A 15,641-nucleotide genomic window follows, 5' to 3' on the forward strand; every position below is an offset into this window, starting at 1 on the left:
AAGAAATATTGTGTTGGAACCACTTAGACATTGATGAACAGCAAAAAAGCTCAGTGGTTCCAGGCAGTTTGTTTTATCCAGGAAGTACTTAGACAAATTGTGAAAAATATCACCGTGGTTACAGTCTACCAAGGTCCAACACAGAATAAACTGCATTTCCCTTCTTTCTAAGGGTCCATTTTCTCCTTCCACTTATTAATGTGCCTGTACGTTTTGTTATTCTTCTTCTTTTGTTCCATTTGTTGCACCTCTATTCACTGATACATAAGGGAGTAAAATTGTTTCATAAAATATTCACTAACATCTGTACGAAGTAGTGAACCTTTCTATCATGTTATATGATTATATCCTTGACCTATATGTAGACCATAGAACACAGTATAGCATTCGAACACACTGAAAATGATGCCAAGTTAAACTGATCTCCTCCGCCTCTACATAATTGATGGCTCTCCATTCTCTGCATATCCATATGCCTATTTAAAATCCTCTTAAACACCACTACGGTATCTGGCCTGGGGCTTACAACATCGGGAGAAAATGGTGCAGGGGAGAGAAAAGACTTTGCCTTCCATCACAGTGAGGAGGAGATTTACTGTGATGGATGTTTGTGTGAATTTAATTGTTTTTATGTCTTGTAGGAATTCTTTTGTTGGTATGGCTGTAGAAACGGAGTTCCGTTTGAGCCTCGCTGAGGTTCAAATGACATGGAATAAATATTGTATTGTATTGTATTGAAGCCACCACTACCCCTGGCAGCACGTTCCAGGCACCCACCACATCCTTGTAGCTAATATTAACCATATAACCATATAACAATTACAGCACGGAAACATCTCGGCCCTACAAGTCCGTGCCGAACAACTTTTTTTCCCTTAGTCCCACCTGCCTGCACTCATACCATAACCCTCCATTCCCTTCTCATCCATATGCCTATCCAATTTATTTTTAAATGATACCAACGAACCTGCCGACACCACTTCCACTGGAAGCTCATTCCACACCGCTACCACTCTCTGAGTAAAGAAGTTCCCACTCATGTTACCCCTAAACTTCTGTCCCTTAATTCTGAAGTCATGTCCTCTTGTTTGAATCTTCCCTATTCTCAAAGGGAAAAGCTTGTCCACATCAACTCTGTCTATCCCTCTCATCATTTTAAAGACCTCTATCAAGTCCCCCCTTAACCTTCTGCGCTCCAGAGAATAAAGACCTAACTTATTCAACCTTTCTCTGTAACACATATTCTCTAATCTAGGCAGCATTGTGGTAACCTCTTTTACACCCTCCCCGAAACCTCCACATCTTTTCTGTAATGGGGTGACTAGAACTGCACATAATACTCCAAATATGTTTTTGAACAAAGTAGCATAATGTTTTAATATGCCTTGTTGATTCTTGTTCGCAACGACACGAGCAATGAATGTTATATCATTTATTTATAATTACACATATATAAATTTGTTATCAACTGCACTGTTTAAGCAGTGCGGCAGGTTACAAGACAATGTTGTGGTAGATGTTGGATGTCACTGTTTTGTAGATGTAAACTGCGTTTTGTTTAGTTTAGTTTATTGTCACATGAACTGAGGTATAGTGAATGGCTTTTGTTGCGTGTTAGCCAGTCAACGGAAAGAATTTACATGATTATAATCGAACCATCCACAGTGTACAGATACATGATAAAGGGAATAATGTTTAGTGCAAGATAAAGCCTAGTAAAGTCTAATTAAAGATAGTCCATTTTGCAGGTTTCCTCACTCTATCAATGCAGGAGGCCCAGCACAGAAAGGACGGTGTGGGAATGGGAAGAGGACTAAAGAAATTCCTTTGTTTAAGAAGGAACTGCATATGCTGGAAAATCAAAGGTAGACAAAAATGCTGGAGCAACTCAGCGGGTGAAGCAGCATCTATGGAGCGAAGGAAATAGGCAACCTTTCGGGTCGAGACCCTTCTTCAGACCTGAGACCTTGCCTATTTCCTTTGCTCCATAGATGCTGCCTCACCCGCTGAATTTCTCCAGCATTTTTGTCTACGTTCGATTTTCCAGCATCTGCAGTTCCTTCTTAAACAAGGAATTTCTTTAGTCAGAGGGTGATAAATCTGTGGAATTCATTGTCACAGATGGTTGTGGAAATCAAGGTTCAAGATTCAAGAGAGTTTATTGTCATGTGTCCCCGATAGGCCAATGAAACTTGCTTTGCTTCAGCACAACAGAACATAGTAGGCATGACTACAGAACAGATCAGTGTGTCCATATACCATTATATAAATATCTACACACATGAATAAATAAACTGAGAAAGTGCAAATAAACAAATAATGGGCTATTAATGTTCAGAGTTTTGTTCGAGCCAAGTTTAATAGCCTGATGGCTGTGGGGAAGTAGCTATTCCTGAACCTGGTCGTTGCAGTCTTCAGGCTCCTGTACCTTCTACCTGAAGGTAGCGGGGAGATGAGTGTGTGGCCAGAATGGTGTGGGTCCTTGATGATTTTGCCAGTGAGGCAGTGACTGCGATAGATCCCCTCGATAGAAGGGAGGTCAGAGCCGATGATGGACTGGGCAGCGTTTACTACTCTTTGTAGTCTTTTCCGCTCCAGGGCGCTCAAGTTGCCGAACCAAGCTACGATGCAACTGGTCAGCATGCTCTCTACTGTGCACCTGTAGAAGTTAGAGAGAGTCCTCCTTGACAAACTGACTCTCCGTAATCTTCTCAGGAAGTAGAGGCGCTGATGTCCTTTCTTAATAATTGCATCAGTGTTCTCGGACCAGGAAAGATCTTCAGAGATGTCCACGCCCAGGAATTTGAAGCTCTTGACCCTTTCAACCATTGATATAAACAGGACCGTGGGTCCCCATCCTACTCCTTCCAAAGTCCACAATCAGTTCCTTGGTTTTGCTTGGTGTTGAGGGCCAGGTTATTGTGCTGGCACCATATGGACAGTCGCTCAATCTCTCTTCTATACTGTGACTCATCCCCATCAGTGATACGTCCCACAACAGTGGTGTCGTCAGCGAACTTGATGATGGAGTTCGCACCACGATTGGCTACGCAGTCATGAATATAGAGTGAGTACAGCAGGGGGCGGAGCACGCAGCCTTGAGGTGCTCCCGTGCTGATTGTTATCGAGGCTGACACATTTCCACCAATATGGAAAGACTGTGGTCTGTGAATGAGGAAGTCGAGGATCCAATTGCAGAGGGATGCGCAGAGACCCAGTTCTGCGAGTTTGGTAACCAGCTTTTTTTTCTTTTTTTTTTAAATCAAAAAATGTATTCAAATGTATGGTTATGTGGTTAATTATTAAAAAATAATATTTACACTACAATAAAACAAGCAAGAACCCACCACCATAATACAATACAAACATATATCCATAATAAACTATTATACAACTATGATACAATCCTTATTGAGGATACATTCTACACCCTGCAGAGCCCAGCGGTCCTGGAACACCCTCAGGGTGCCCGTGGACAGGGTGTAGTCCCTTTCTAACCGCACCCGGGCACGGACATATCCCCGGAAAAGGGGCAGGCAGCCGGCTCGGGTAGAGCCCTCCACCGTCTGGCGCCGTGACTCGCGGATGTCCAGCTTTTTATGCCTATATCTAACTTGGTCTAGCAGACATATTTCAACTGAACACCTATGCAGAGCTTGCAGCAGAGGCAACGCAGCGTGGCTGGAACACCAAAGTCTATCCAGTTGAAGTGGGATGCAGAGGATTTGTTGCATCATCTACAATCAGACTGCTGAAGGAGCTTGGAATCCACGGTCAGGCTCTGCGGAAGACCATAAGATCACTCTCAGAGGCGGCTGAAAGAAGCAGCCGGTGGATTTGGCTCAAGCGGAAAGACCCATGATGGGCCCCAAGTACCTCAGGGTGAATCTTTGGGATGGTTTGACACGGGACACGCGCTGAGGGCTGATCATCCTGCAGCGGGCCGCCCTTGTGGAGGGTGTATAGTGTTAAAAGGCCGAAACACCCAGTGATGCAAGGGTACACTACTGATGATGTGTCCTGTGCCCAACTATCCTGAAGGTTACACAGGCCAAGATATGTGTATCACCCCCCCGCCCCCCACCGATGTTGAACGTCTACCACTCTCAACAATCAACGGATGTCGTGAAATGCTCCCCACCTATTGGCACAGGGGACTTTTAACATCTAGTCCTGTGTATTTGATTCATTAGTCCACCCCTATATTTTCCATCCCTGTTACAGGGAGGGAGGGCGGGCAGAATCAAGTTAGTTCACCAAATAAAGAAAAATATCACTTCATAAAATGGAAGGGAGTGATGTTTACAGGTGGCTCTGCCCAGCCGACAAGTAAAGAGCTGACATTGTGTGACCAATTACATGGTTCTTTGCTTCCAATATAGTTCCCGTGTCAGTCATTTTGAGCATATTTGGCTAAAACTGCACCAATGCCGGGAAAGGTTGACAATCAGCATTTATACACAGAGTTCATTGACTAAACATCAAATCACACTCGCACAAGCAGTGTTGATCACATATTCCGGAATGAATTACATTGCACATCAGGCTTTCTACGTGTAGGAAGGAACTGCAGATAGACACAAAATGCTGGAGTAACTCAGCGGGTGAGGCAGCATCTCTGGAGAGAAGGAATGGGCGACGTTTCGGGTCGAGACCCTTTTTTAGACTGAACTGCAGTTGCTGGTTTACCCCGAAGATTGACACAAAATGCTGGAGTAACTCAGTGGGACAGGCAGCATCTTTAGTTCAGTTTTAATTTTTAGTTTTAGTTTTTGAGATACAGCGCGGAAACAGGCCCTTCGGCCCACCGAGTCCGCGCTGACCAGTGATCCCCGCACATTAACACTATCCTACAAACACCAGGGACAAGTTACATGTATACCAAGCCAATTAACCTACAAACCTGTACGCCCTAAGAGTGTGGGAGGAAACCAGAGCTCCCGGAAAAAACCCAAGTAGGTCACAGGGAGAAGGTACAGATCTATGGTCTTCTAAAACACATATTAAAACACATTTATATTCCTTGGCTTTTGACACTGCTTGAGACTTTGCTCCTGTTTTTAGTGCTTTTAATGTTTTTAATTTTTATTGTTTTTACTCTTTCGTTTAATGTTTGTATTGTTATGTACTAATTCCTTGTCCATGATCAGTCATGCTCAGCACTTTGTTGCAACTGTGGTTGTTTTAAAGTGCTCTATAAATAAAGTTATTATTATTATTATTATTATTATTATTATTATTATTATTATTATTATTATTATTATTATTATTATTGTTATTATTATTATTATTATTATTATTCTATCTCTGGATAGGAATGGGTGACGTTTAGGGTCGAGACCCTTCTTCAGACTATTTCTGTCATCTAAGAGTCATAGATTTACACAGCACGGAAACAGGCCCTTCATCCCAACTTGTCCATGCCACATCTATGAGTAACTCAGTGGGACAGGCAGCATCTTTAGTTCAGTTTTAATTTTTAGTTTTAGTTTTCGAGATACAGCGCGGAAACAGGCCATTCAGCCCACCGAGTCCACGCTGACCAATGATCCCCGCACATTAACACTATCCTACAAACACCAGGGACAAGTTACATGTATACCAAGCCAATTAACCTACAAACCTGTACGCCCTTAGAGTGTAGGAGGAAACCAGAGCTCCCGGAAAAAAACCCAAGCAGGTCACAGGGAGAAGGTCTTCTATCTCTGGATAGAAGGAATGGGTGACGTTTAGGGTCGAGACCCTTCTTCAGACTATTTCTGTCATCTAAGAGTCATAGATTTACACAGCACGGAAACAGGCCCTTCATCCCAACTTGTCCATGCCACATCTATGCTAGACCTGCGTTCGACTGCTTTTGGCCCATATCACTCTAAACCTCTTCTATGCATGTACCTGTCTAAATGTCTTCTAAATACTGTTTTCCAACCTGTTTCAACTACCTCCTCCAGCAGCTCATTCTATAAACCCACTATCCTCTGCATGAAACAGTTACCCCTCATTAAATCTTTCACCCTAAACCTCTGCCCTTTAGTGGATACATGGAACTACAGATGCTGGTTTATAAAAAAGGCACAAAGTGCTGGAGTAACTCAGTGGGTGAGGCAGCATCTCTGGTGTATCTGTATCAGAGATGCTGCCTAATCCACTGAGTCACTCAAGCACTTTCAGTCTATTTTCTGTTCCCTTTGGTTCTTAGACAATAGACAATAGACAATAGGTGCAGGAGTAGGCCATTTGGTCCTTCGAGCCAGCACCGCCATTCAATGTGATCATGTCTGATCATCCCCAATCAGTACCCCGTTCCTGCCTTCTCCCCATATCCCCTGATTCCGCTATCTTTAACAGCCCTATCTAGCTCTCTCTTGAAAGTATCCAGAGAACCGGCCTCCACCGACCTCTGAGGCAGAGAATCCCACAGACACACAACTCTCTGTGTGAAAAAGTGTTTCCTCATCTCTGTTCTAAATGGCTTACTCCTTATTCTTAAACTGTGGCCCCTGGTTCTGGACTCCCCCAACTTCGGGAACATGTTTCCTGCCTCTAGTGTGTCCAAACTCTTAATAATCTTATGTTTCAATAAGATACCCTCTCATCCTTCTAAACTCCAGAGTATACAAGCCCAGCCGCTCCATTCTCTCAGCATATGCAGTCCCGCCATCCCGGGAGTTAACCTTGTAAACCTACGCTGCACTCCCTCAATAGCAATAATGTCCTTCCTCAAATTATGCCAAAACTGGACACAATACTCCAGGTGTGGTCTCACCAGGGGTCTGTACAACTGCAGAAGGGCCTATTTGCTCCTATACTCAACTCCTATTGTTATGAAGGCCAACATGCCATTTGCTTTCTTCACTGCCTGCTGTTTCCATAAGATTCAAGCTGGGAAGAGTGCAGAAATGATTTGCAAGGATATTGCCAAGACTCAAAGGTCTGAGCTATGGGGAGAGGTTGAGCAGGCTAGGTCTCTATTCTCAACAGGAGGATGAGGCATAATATAATATAGCGATGTACAAAATCATGAGAGGAATAGATCGGGTAGACACACAGAGTTTCTTCCCCATAGTAGGGGAATCGAGAACCAGAGGACATAGGTTTAAGGTGAGGAGGGGAAGCTTTAATGGGAACCTGAGGGGTAACGGTTTCACACATAGGGTGATGGGTGTATGGAACGTGCTGCCGGAGGAGATAGTTGAGGCAGGTACTATCGCCACATGTAATAAAAACATTTAGACAGGTACATGGATATATGGGCCAAACGCAGGCAGGTTGGACTAGTGTAGATGGGGCATGTTGGTCGTTGTGGGCAAGTTGGGCTGAAGGGCCTGTTTCCACACTGTATCACTATAACTGTATCATTGCTCATCCTCCTGCACTCCAAGGAATGAAGTCCTAGTCTGCCCAACCCCTTCCTGTCGCTTAGGCTCTTGAGCCTAGGCAACATTTCATAAAATGTAACTTATCATTTTAAATTGCATTAGGCGGCTCACCTAAATTTGTCAGACAAGAAGTTTATTGCGCAACATCCAGACTTACTGTTACTTACGTTACTGCCCTTACATAATTTTATTTTCTCCCTGGTGACGAATGAATCCAGAGATCATACCAGCGTTATGTGTTCAGTTTTACAGCACAATGAAATGTGGCCTCTTCTGTTGGTCATATTTGCGGACTTCGTTAAATTTCCTCACCTTGCACAAAATTATCAAGCAATAATTTAAATGTTTAAATGCTTTCATTTTTTTAAATATTTGGAACAAACATGCTATAAAGTATTAAATACAGATGTCTAAATAATATCAACCAAATTCAGGAGAGGGAAAACAAAACATCTTGGGTATTCTGCTGCTTTTACTGCGAGTATTCACTGAACTCCCCAGAGCTGAAATAAAACAGGAATTTTGATATTTGATGTGAAACTAAATCTCAAGGCTATAAAACAGAACTTCACTTTAGCTGCTGAACATATGAATCTTGCATCTTTCTAAGCAGTGCCCTAATCCTTGCTTAGTGAAAAATAGGCTCTAAAAATCCTCCCCGTGTCTCTGCATTTCTGTATGATTTACCATATCAAACTTCAAGCTGTGCTGCTAGTGAACATACACTTTGATATATTCTGACAAAATTCTCTGGTCTAATTTTAATTCACACTTCACCCTGTTGCAAGTTGATGTAAAGCCTCAGAATATGTAGACAAGAGGCAAGAGTGGACGTTGGGCCGCTGGAGAATGATGCAGGATAAAGAAATAGCAGAGGAGTTGAGTAACTTTTTTGCAACAGTCTTCACAGTGGAAGACACCAGCAACGTGCCTGAAATTCAGGAGAGTCAGGGGTGGAGGTTAGTGGAGTGGCTATTACTAGGGAGAAGATGCTTGGGAAGCTGAAAGGTCTGAAGGTGGATGTCACCTGGACCAGATAGACTGCACCCTAGGGTTCTAAAAGAGGTCGCTTTAGATATTGTGGAGGCATTGATAGTGATATTTCAGGAATCACGAGTCAGGAGTGATCCCAAATGTTTGAAACATTGCCAATATTACCCCGCTGCACAAGACGGGAGCAAGGCAGAATAGTGGGAACTATAGGCCGGTTAGTCTGACTTTGGTGGTTGGTGATATTTTAGAGTCCATTATAAAGGATGAGGTTACGGAATACTTGGAAGTTCACAATAAAATAGGCCAAAGTCAGCATGGCTTTGTGAAGGGGGGGTCTTGCCTGACAAATTTGCTGGAATTCTTTGAAGAAGCAGGACAGACAAAGGAGAGTTGGTAGACGTTGTTTCCTTGGATTTCCAGAAAGCCTTTGATAAGGTGCCACACGTGAGGCTGCAAAGGAAGACGATGGACCACGGTATCAAAGGGCAGATACTAGTATGGAAAGCAGGTTGGCTGGATGGCAGAAGACAAAGAGTGGCAATATAGGGGGCTTTTTCTGGTTGGCTGCCAGTGACTAGTGGAATTCAGCAAGGGTCGGTGCTGGGGCCGCTGCTCTTCACATTGTATAATAATGATTTGCAAGAGGGGATTGAAGACATTGTGGCAAAGTTTGCGGATGATACGAAAATAGGTAGAGGTGGGGTAGAGAAAGCAGGGACTCTGCAGAGGACTTGGACAGGTTGGGAGAGTGGGCAGAGAAGTGGCAGATGGAATATAGTGTAGCAAAGTGTGGAGTCATGCATTTTGGTAGAAGGAATAAAGGATGAAACTATTTTCTAAATGTGGTGAGAATCTAGACATTGGTGCAAAGGGAGTGCTGGTGCAGGCTTCCCAAAAAGTTAATCTGCAAGTCGAATTTATGTCAAGAGGGCGTGTATACAAAAACAAGGGTGTAATGTTGAGGCTCTATAAGGTGTGGTCAGGACACATTTGGAATATTGTCAGCAATTTTGGACACCATATCTGAGGAAGGATGTGCTGGCTCTGGAGAGGGTCCAGAGGAGGTTTACAAGAATGATCCCAGGAATGAGTAGGTTAACCTATGATGAGAGTTTGTCGGCACTGGGCCTGTACTCACTGGAGTTTAGAAGAATGAGGGGGGACCTAATTGCAACATACAGAGTAGTGAAAGGCTTGGATAGAGTGGATGTGGAGCGGATGTTTCCGCTTGTGGGAAAGTCTAGGACTAGAGGTCATAGCCTCAGAATTAAAGGACATTCTTTTAGGAAGGAGATGAGAAGAAATGTATTTGGTCGTAGGGTGATGAATCTGTGGAATTCTTTGCCACAGAAGGCTGCAGAAGCTGTCAGTGGATGCTTTTCAAGGCAGAAATAGATTCTTGATTTGCACAGGTGTCAGAGGTTATGGGGAGAAGGCAGGAGAACGAGGTCAGGAGCTAGAGATAGATCTGCCATGATTGAATGGCGGAGTAGACTTGATGGGCCGAATTACCATATTATACTCCTATTCCTCATGACCGTATGACAATTAGAGCATGCAAAAAATAAATAAATAAATAAATTGGATAGGCATATGGATGAGAAGGGAATGGAGGGTTATGGTATGAGTGCAGGCAGGTGGGACTAAGGGGAATAAAAGTTGTTCGGCATGGACTTGTAGGGCCGAGATGTCCTGTTTCCGTGCTGTAATTGTTATATGGTTATATGGTTATATGGACTGTCATATGCTGAGAGAATGGAACAGCTGGGCTTGTACACTCTGGAGTTTAGAAGGATGAGAGGTTATCTCATTGAACCTTATAAGATTGTTAAAGGCTTGGACACGCTAGAGGCAGGAAACATGTTATAAAGTCCAGTAAAGTCTGATTAAAGATAGTCTGAGGATAGATGGGAGGTCAGGACAGCTCTCTAGATGTTGACAGGATGGTTCAGTTGCCTGATAACAGCTGGGAAGAAACTGTCCCTGAATGTGGAGGTGTGCGTTTTCAAACTCAGCACCTGTTGCCTGATGGGAGAGGGGAGAAGAGGGAGTGACCGGGGTGCAACTGGTCCTTGATTATGCAGAGATACAGCGTGGAAACTGGCCCTTTGTGTCCACCAGTGACCATCCCATACACTAGTTCAATCTGACACACTAGGGACAATTTTCAGAAGCCACTCAACCTACAAACCTGCTCATCTCTGGAACATGGGAGGAAACCGGAGCACCCGGGGAAAAGCCACGTGGTCACAGGAAGAACGTACGACTCCACGCAGACAGCACCCATAGTCAGGATTGAACCCGGGTCTCTGGTGCTGTAAGGCAGCAATTCTACCGCTGTGCCAACCTGCCACCCAGTGGACCCGTGGGAGATGTTGCTAGTTGTTTGTGATGAATGCTCTTTGGAGATTACGTCTGTAAAGATTACGTAGTAAGTCTGGACATGTTACTGCGTCCCTGTCCATATATCTGCAGACTGAAGCACCATGTTTTGTAGTTGTATACAACTGTTACACACACAATCAGATGCAAGGGCAATTATTTACTTTATTGCATTCTCTTTAGTCATAGAGTGATACAGCGTGGATACAGGCCCTTCGGCCCATACCGACCAACATGTCCCATCTACACTAGTCCCACCTGCTTACGTTTGACCCATAGCCCTCTAAACGTGTCCTATCCACGTACCTAATTATTTCTTAAACGTTGCAATAGTACTTGCCTCAACTACTTCCTCTGGCAGCTCGTCCCATACACCCACTGTGTGGAAAAGTCACCTCATAGGTTCCTATTAAATCTTTTCCCCTTCACCTTAAAGCCATGTCCTCTGGTTCTCGATTGCCCTACTCTGGGCAAGAGACTGTGTGCATCTACCCGATCAATTTCTCTCATGATTTTGTACATGATTTTGTTAGCAACAATTGAACACCTTTTCAGCACTCATTATTGCAACTGAATGAATAACCATATAACCATACAACAATTAGAGCACGGAAACAGGCCATCTCGGCCCTACAAGTCCGTGCCGAACAAATTTTTTCCCTTAGTCCCACCTGCCTGCACTCATACCATAACCCTCCATTCCCTTCTCATCCATATGCCTATCCAATTTATTTTTAAATGATACCAACGAACCTGCCGCCACCACTTCCACTGGAAGCTCATTCCACACCGCTACCACTCTCTGAGTACAGAAGTTCCCCCTCATGTTACCCCTAAACTTCTGTCCCTTAATTCTGAAGTCATGTCCTCTTGTTTGAATCTTGCCTATTCTCAAAGGGAAAAGCTTGTCCACGTCAACTCTGTCTATCCCTCTCATCATTTTAAAGACCTCTATCAAGTCACCCCTTAACCTTCTGCGCTCCAGAGAATAAAGACCTAACTTATTCAACCTTTCTCTGTAACTTAGTTGTTGAAACCCAGGCAACATTCTACTAAATCTCCTCTGTACTCTCTCTATTTTGTTGACATCCTTCCTATAATTAGGCGACCAAAATTGTACACCGTACTCCAAATTTGGTCTCACCAATGCCTTGTACAATTTTAACATTACATCCCAGCTTCTATATTCAATGCTCTGATTTATAAAGGCTAGCATACCAAAAGCTTTCTTTACCACCCTATCTATATGAGATTCCACCTTCAAGGAACTATGCACAGTTATTCCCAGATCCCTCTGTTCAACTGTATTCTTCAATTCCCTACCATTTACCATGTACGTCCTATTTTGATTTGTCCTGCCAAGGTGTAGCACCTCACATTTATCAGCATTAAACTCCATCTGCCATCTTTCAGCCCATTCTTCCAAATGGCCTAAATCACTCTGTAGACTTTGGAAATCCTCTTCATTATCCACAACACCCCCTATCTTGGTATCATCTGCATACTTACTAATCCAATTTACCACACCTTTCATCCAGATCATTGCCCCTCTGCACCAATTTTCAGCCAGGCAGATTATCCTCCACCTCAAGTTCATTCCTACTCTCTCACTGTTCCAGATCATTGATGTACATAACAAATAACAAAGGACCCAACACAGATCCCTGAGGCACCCCACTAGTCACCTGCCTCCAACCCGATAAACAACCATCCACCATTACCCTCTGGCTTCTCCCATTCACCCACTGTTGAATCCATCTTGCTACTCTTGCATTTATATCCAACAGTTGAACCTTCTTAACCAACCTTCCATGAGGAACCTTGTCAAAGGCCTTACTAAAGTCCATATAGACAACATCCACTGCTTTACCCTCGTCAATTTCCTTAGTAACCTCTTCAAAACATTCAAGAAGATTAGTCAAACATTTTCACCCAGAGAGTTGTGAATTTATGGAATTCCCTGCCACAGAGGGCAGTGGAGGCCAAATCACTGGATGGATTTAAGAGAGAGATAGATAGAGCTCTCGGGGCTAGTGGAGTCAAGGGATATGGGGAGAAGGCAGGCAAGGGTTATTGATAGGGGACGATCAGCCATGATCACAATGAATGGTGGTGCTGGCTCGAAGGGCCGAATGGCCTCCTCCTGCAACCTATTTTCTATGTTTCTATGTTTCTATGTTTCTGTTTCCTCCAAAAGAAGTACAGGCGTGTAGGTTAATTAGCTTGGTATAAATGTGAATTGTCTCTGGTGTGTGTAGAGTAATGTTAATGTGCGGAGATCGTTGGCCGGTGCGGACTGGGTGGGTCAAAGGGCTGTATCTCTGAACAAAATTTAGCTGTTCCACTAGGGGAGGCGCCATCTTTTATTAATTTTAGTTTGTCTAAACAGTTTGTTTTGGGGATTCTTTAGTTTTTCTCTGTGGGGGAGGGGGGGGAGGGTAAGGGGGGAAAACGTTCCCCAGTCGCTTCCTGGCGAGGATGCAACTATTTCTCCGTGTGGCGTCTTTGCCCCCCCTCCTCGCGGCCTACCATCAGAGCGGCCTTTCCTACCGGAGACCGGGGTCCGGACCAGAGCTTCGGCAGCGGCGGCGCGGCGCTGGATTCACCGCGGAGTGGGCGATACCTACCTGGATCGCCGCTTGAAGCGTTCGGCCTGCAGCATCGACATCGCGGGGCTGTGGCTCACGGAGCTCCCAGCGCGGGCGGCGCTGACTGACATCGCGGAGTCCTGGGCCCTTTGCTGAGGGTCGCCAGCGTTGAATCTCCGCCCAGCGCGGCATGGGGACGGGGAGCCGCGGACTCCGGTGGGAAGCGGCCGATTTGGAGGTCCAAGCCGCTGAGGTTGTCCTCCCGTTCCGACGTCGGAGTTCCAACACATCGGCGAGCGGGCTGCCTGTAGCGGCGATTGCGGAGGGCTTTAGAGGCCCCGACCACGGGTGAACATCGGGAACATTAGAGGAAGATGACTGACTTTGGTGCCTTCCCTCACAGTGGGAAACCTTTGATTCTGCTGTGTGGGGATGTTTTATGTTGAACTCTATCGTGTGTTGTGGTCTTAATTTTTATTGTATGGCGGTATGGTGATCACACATTTCACTGTGCCAACTGGCACATGTGACAAATAAACGCATCTTGTATCTTGTATCTTGTAACAATACCTGTGGTAACTGTACCTGAGGGATCTGGCGAGGGTGGGGGGAAGGGCTGTCGAGAACAAAGGAGAATCCTGCAGGGGTGGGACCACTGAGAATAAATGGGTCCTGGTGGTGGGGGAGTTGGGGGGTCGCTGAGTACAAAGAGGGACCATTGGATTCTAATGACTACTTTTGTAACTTTATCTGTGCCAGAAACGTGGCGACTCTTTGCGTGCTTTGTGCATTGTATGCAGAAACAAAGAATCTCACTCTACCTGGGTACATGTAAGGATAGGGTGTAATTGACTAAGTGACAATAGACAATAGGTGCAGGAGTAGGCCATTCGACCCTTCGAGCTGAATGGAATAGTACACTCGGTGCCACTCAGACAGCACAGCGACGCAGCGGGTAGAGCTGCTGCCTCACAGCGCCAGAGACCCACGTTCCATCCTGACCTCAGGTGCTGTGACTGTGTGTGGAGATTGCACGTTCTCCCTGTGACCTCGTGGGTTTCCTCCGGGTGCTCCGGGTTTCCTCCCACATCCCAAAGACGTGCGGCGTTTGTAGGTTAATCGGCCATGTGTAAATAGCCCCTCTTATACAGGGAGCAGATGAGAAAGTGGGATTAGGTAGAACTCGTGCAAAAGGGTCGATGATTAAATGAAGCACCCAATCAGATTAAAAAATCCCCACAGTCAGCAAACTTGAGCACATTACAGAATTAGTTTTTTAATCAAGCTTTTTAATGTTATAGATTGAAATATATTTAATGTAGTAACTAGCTTATCATAAGATAATTAAAAATATAAGAAGCAATTACTTAAACACTCACATTTTTGAAGGATCTACAGAAGGACCTGCAGCACACATGCCAAGCATCAGATTTTTGCAAAGACTGGACAGTTTGCTGGTAAGGAATGGTGTTTCATTAAAACCCCATGGAACAGGAGACTTTGGAGATATTTAAGAATTTAGACATTGATGTTAGTTCCGATGATTTCAAATTTGATAGAGTTGGAGAAGGCCCTTGATGCGCTCCTGAATATTATGAAGCTGTTTTGTATTATTGAAGGAACTGTAAAATGTCCTCAGAATAAGACACAAATTGCTGGAGCATCTCAACGGCGGAGAAGGCTTCCGGCCTGAAACATCACCCTTTCTGTATCTCCAGAGGTGCTTCCTGACCCGCTATGTTACTCCAGCACTTTGTGTCTATCTCTGAAGAACATGGATAGATGATGTTTTGGAACGGAACACTTCCTCAGACATCAGTCTGAAGAAGGGTCCTGACCCGAAATGTCATCAGTCTGAAGAATGGTCCCGACCCGATATGTCACCTATTCATGTTCTCCAAAGATGCTGCCTGATCTGCTAAGTTACTCCAGCACTTGGTGTCCTTTTTTGTAAACCAGTATCTGCAGTTCCTCACTTTACTGGAATTTCCTCAGTAAGTTACAGATGCAGAAAACCCGTTGGCTTCAGTTTTGCAATTGTTGTTAGCACAAATCAACTAAGCTACATTGAGCATCTCGATACGGAGCCACACATGTAATGTCCGATCTACATCCAATGTCTCACTCTCTGACACAAAAGAATATAAAGGGTCAAAATGTTTCCATGGTTGTCCTTATACTGAATACATACTGGCTGTACATTGCGTGTTGCTTTGTAAATGTGCAGCGTTCCACTCCACTTATAGATTCATAGATTGATACAGTGTGGAAACAGGGCCTTCAGCCCAACCTGCCCACA

General features: G+C 44.5%; 1 protein-coding gene across 1 annotated transcript in view; it reads right to left on the minus strand.

Moving 5' to 3' along the window:
- Positions 1–15,641, minus strand: part of LOC129705947 (ethanolamine kinase 1-like) — a 217,703-nt gene that overhangs the window by 131,599 nt on the left and 70,463 nt on the right. The gene's annotated exons all lie outside the window — the stretch shown is intronic.

Source organism: Leucoraja erinacea, chromosome 18 (genome assembly GCF_028641065.1).
Source record: "Leucoraja erinacea ecotype New England chromosome 18, Leri_hhj_1, whole genome shotgun sequence".
Classification (NCBI taxonomy): Eukaryota; Metazoa; Chordata; class Chondrichthyes; order Rajiformes; family Rajidae; genus Leucoraja; species Leucoraja erinaceus.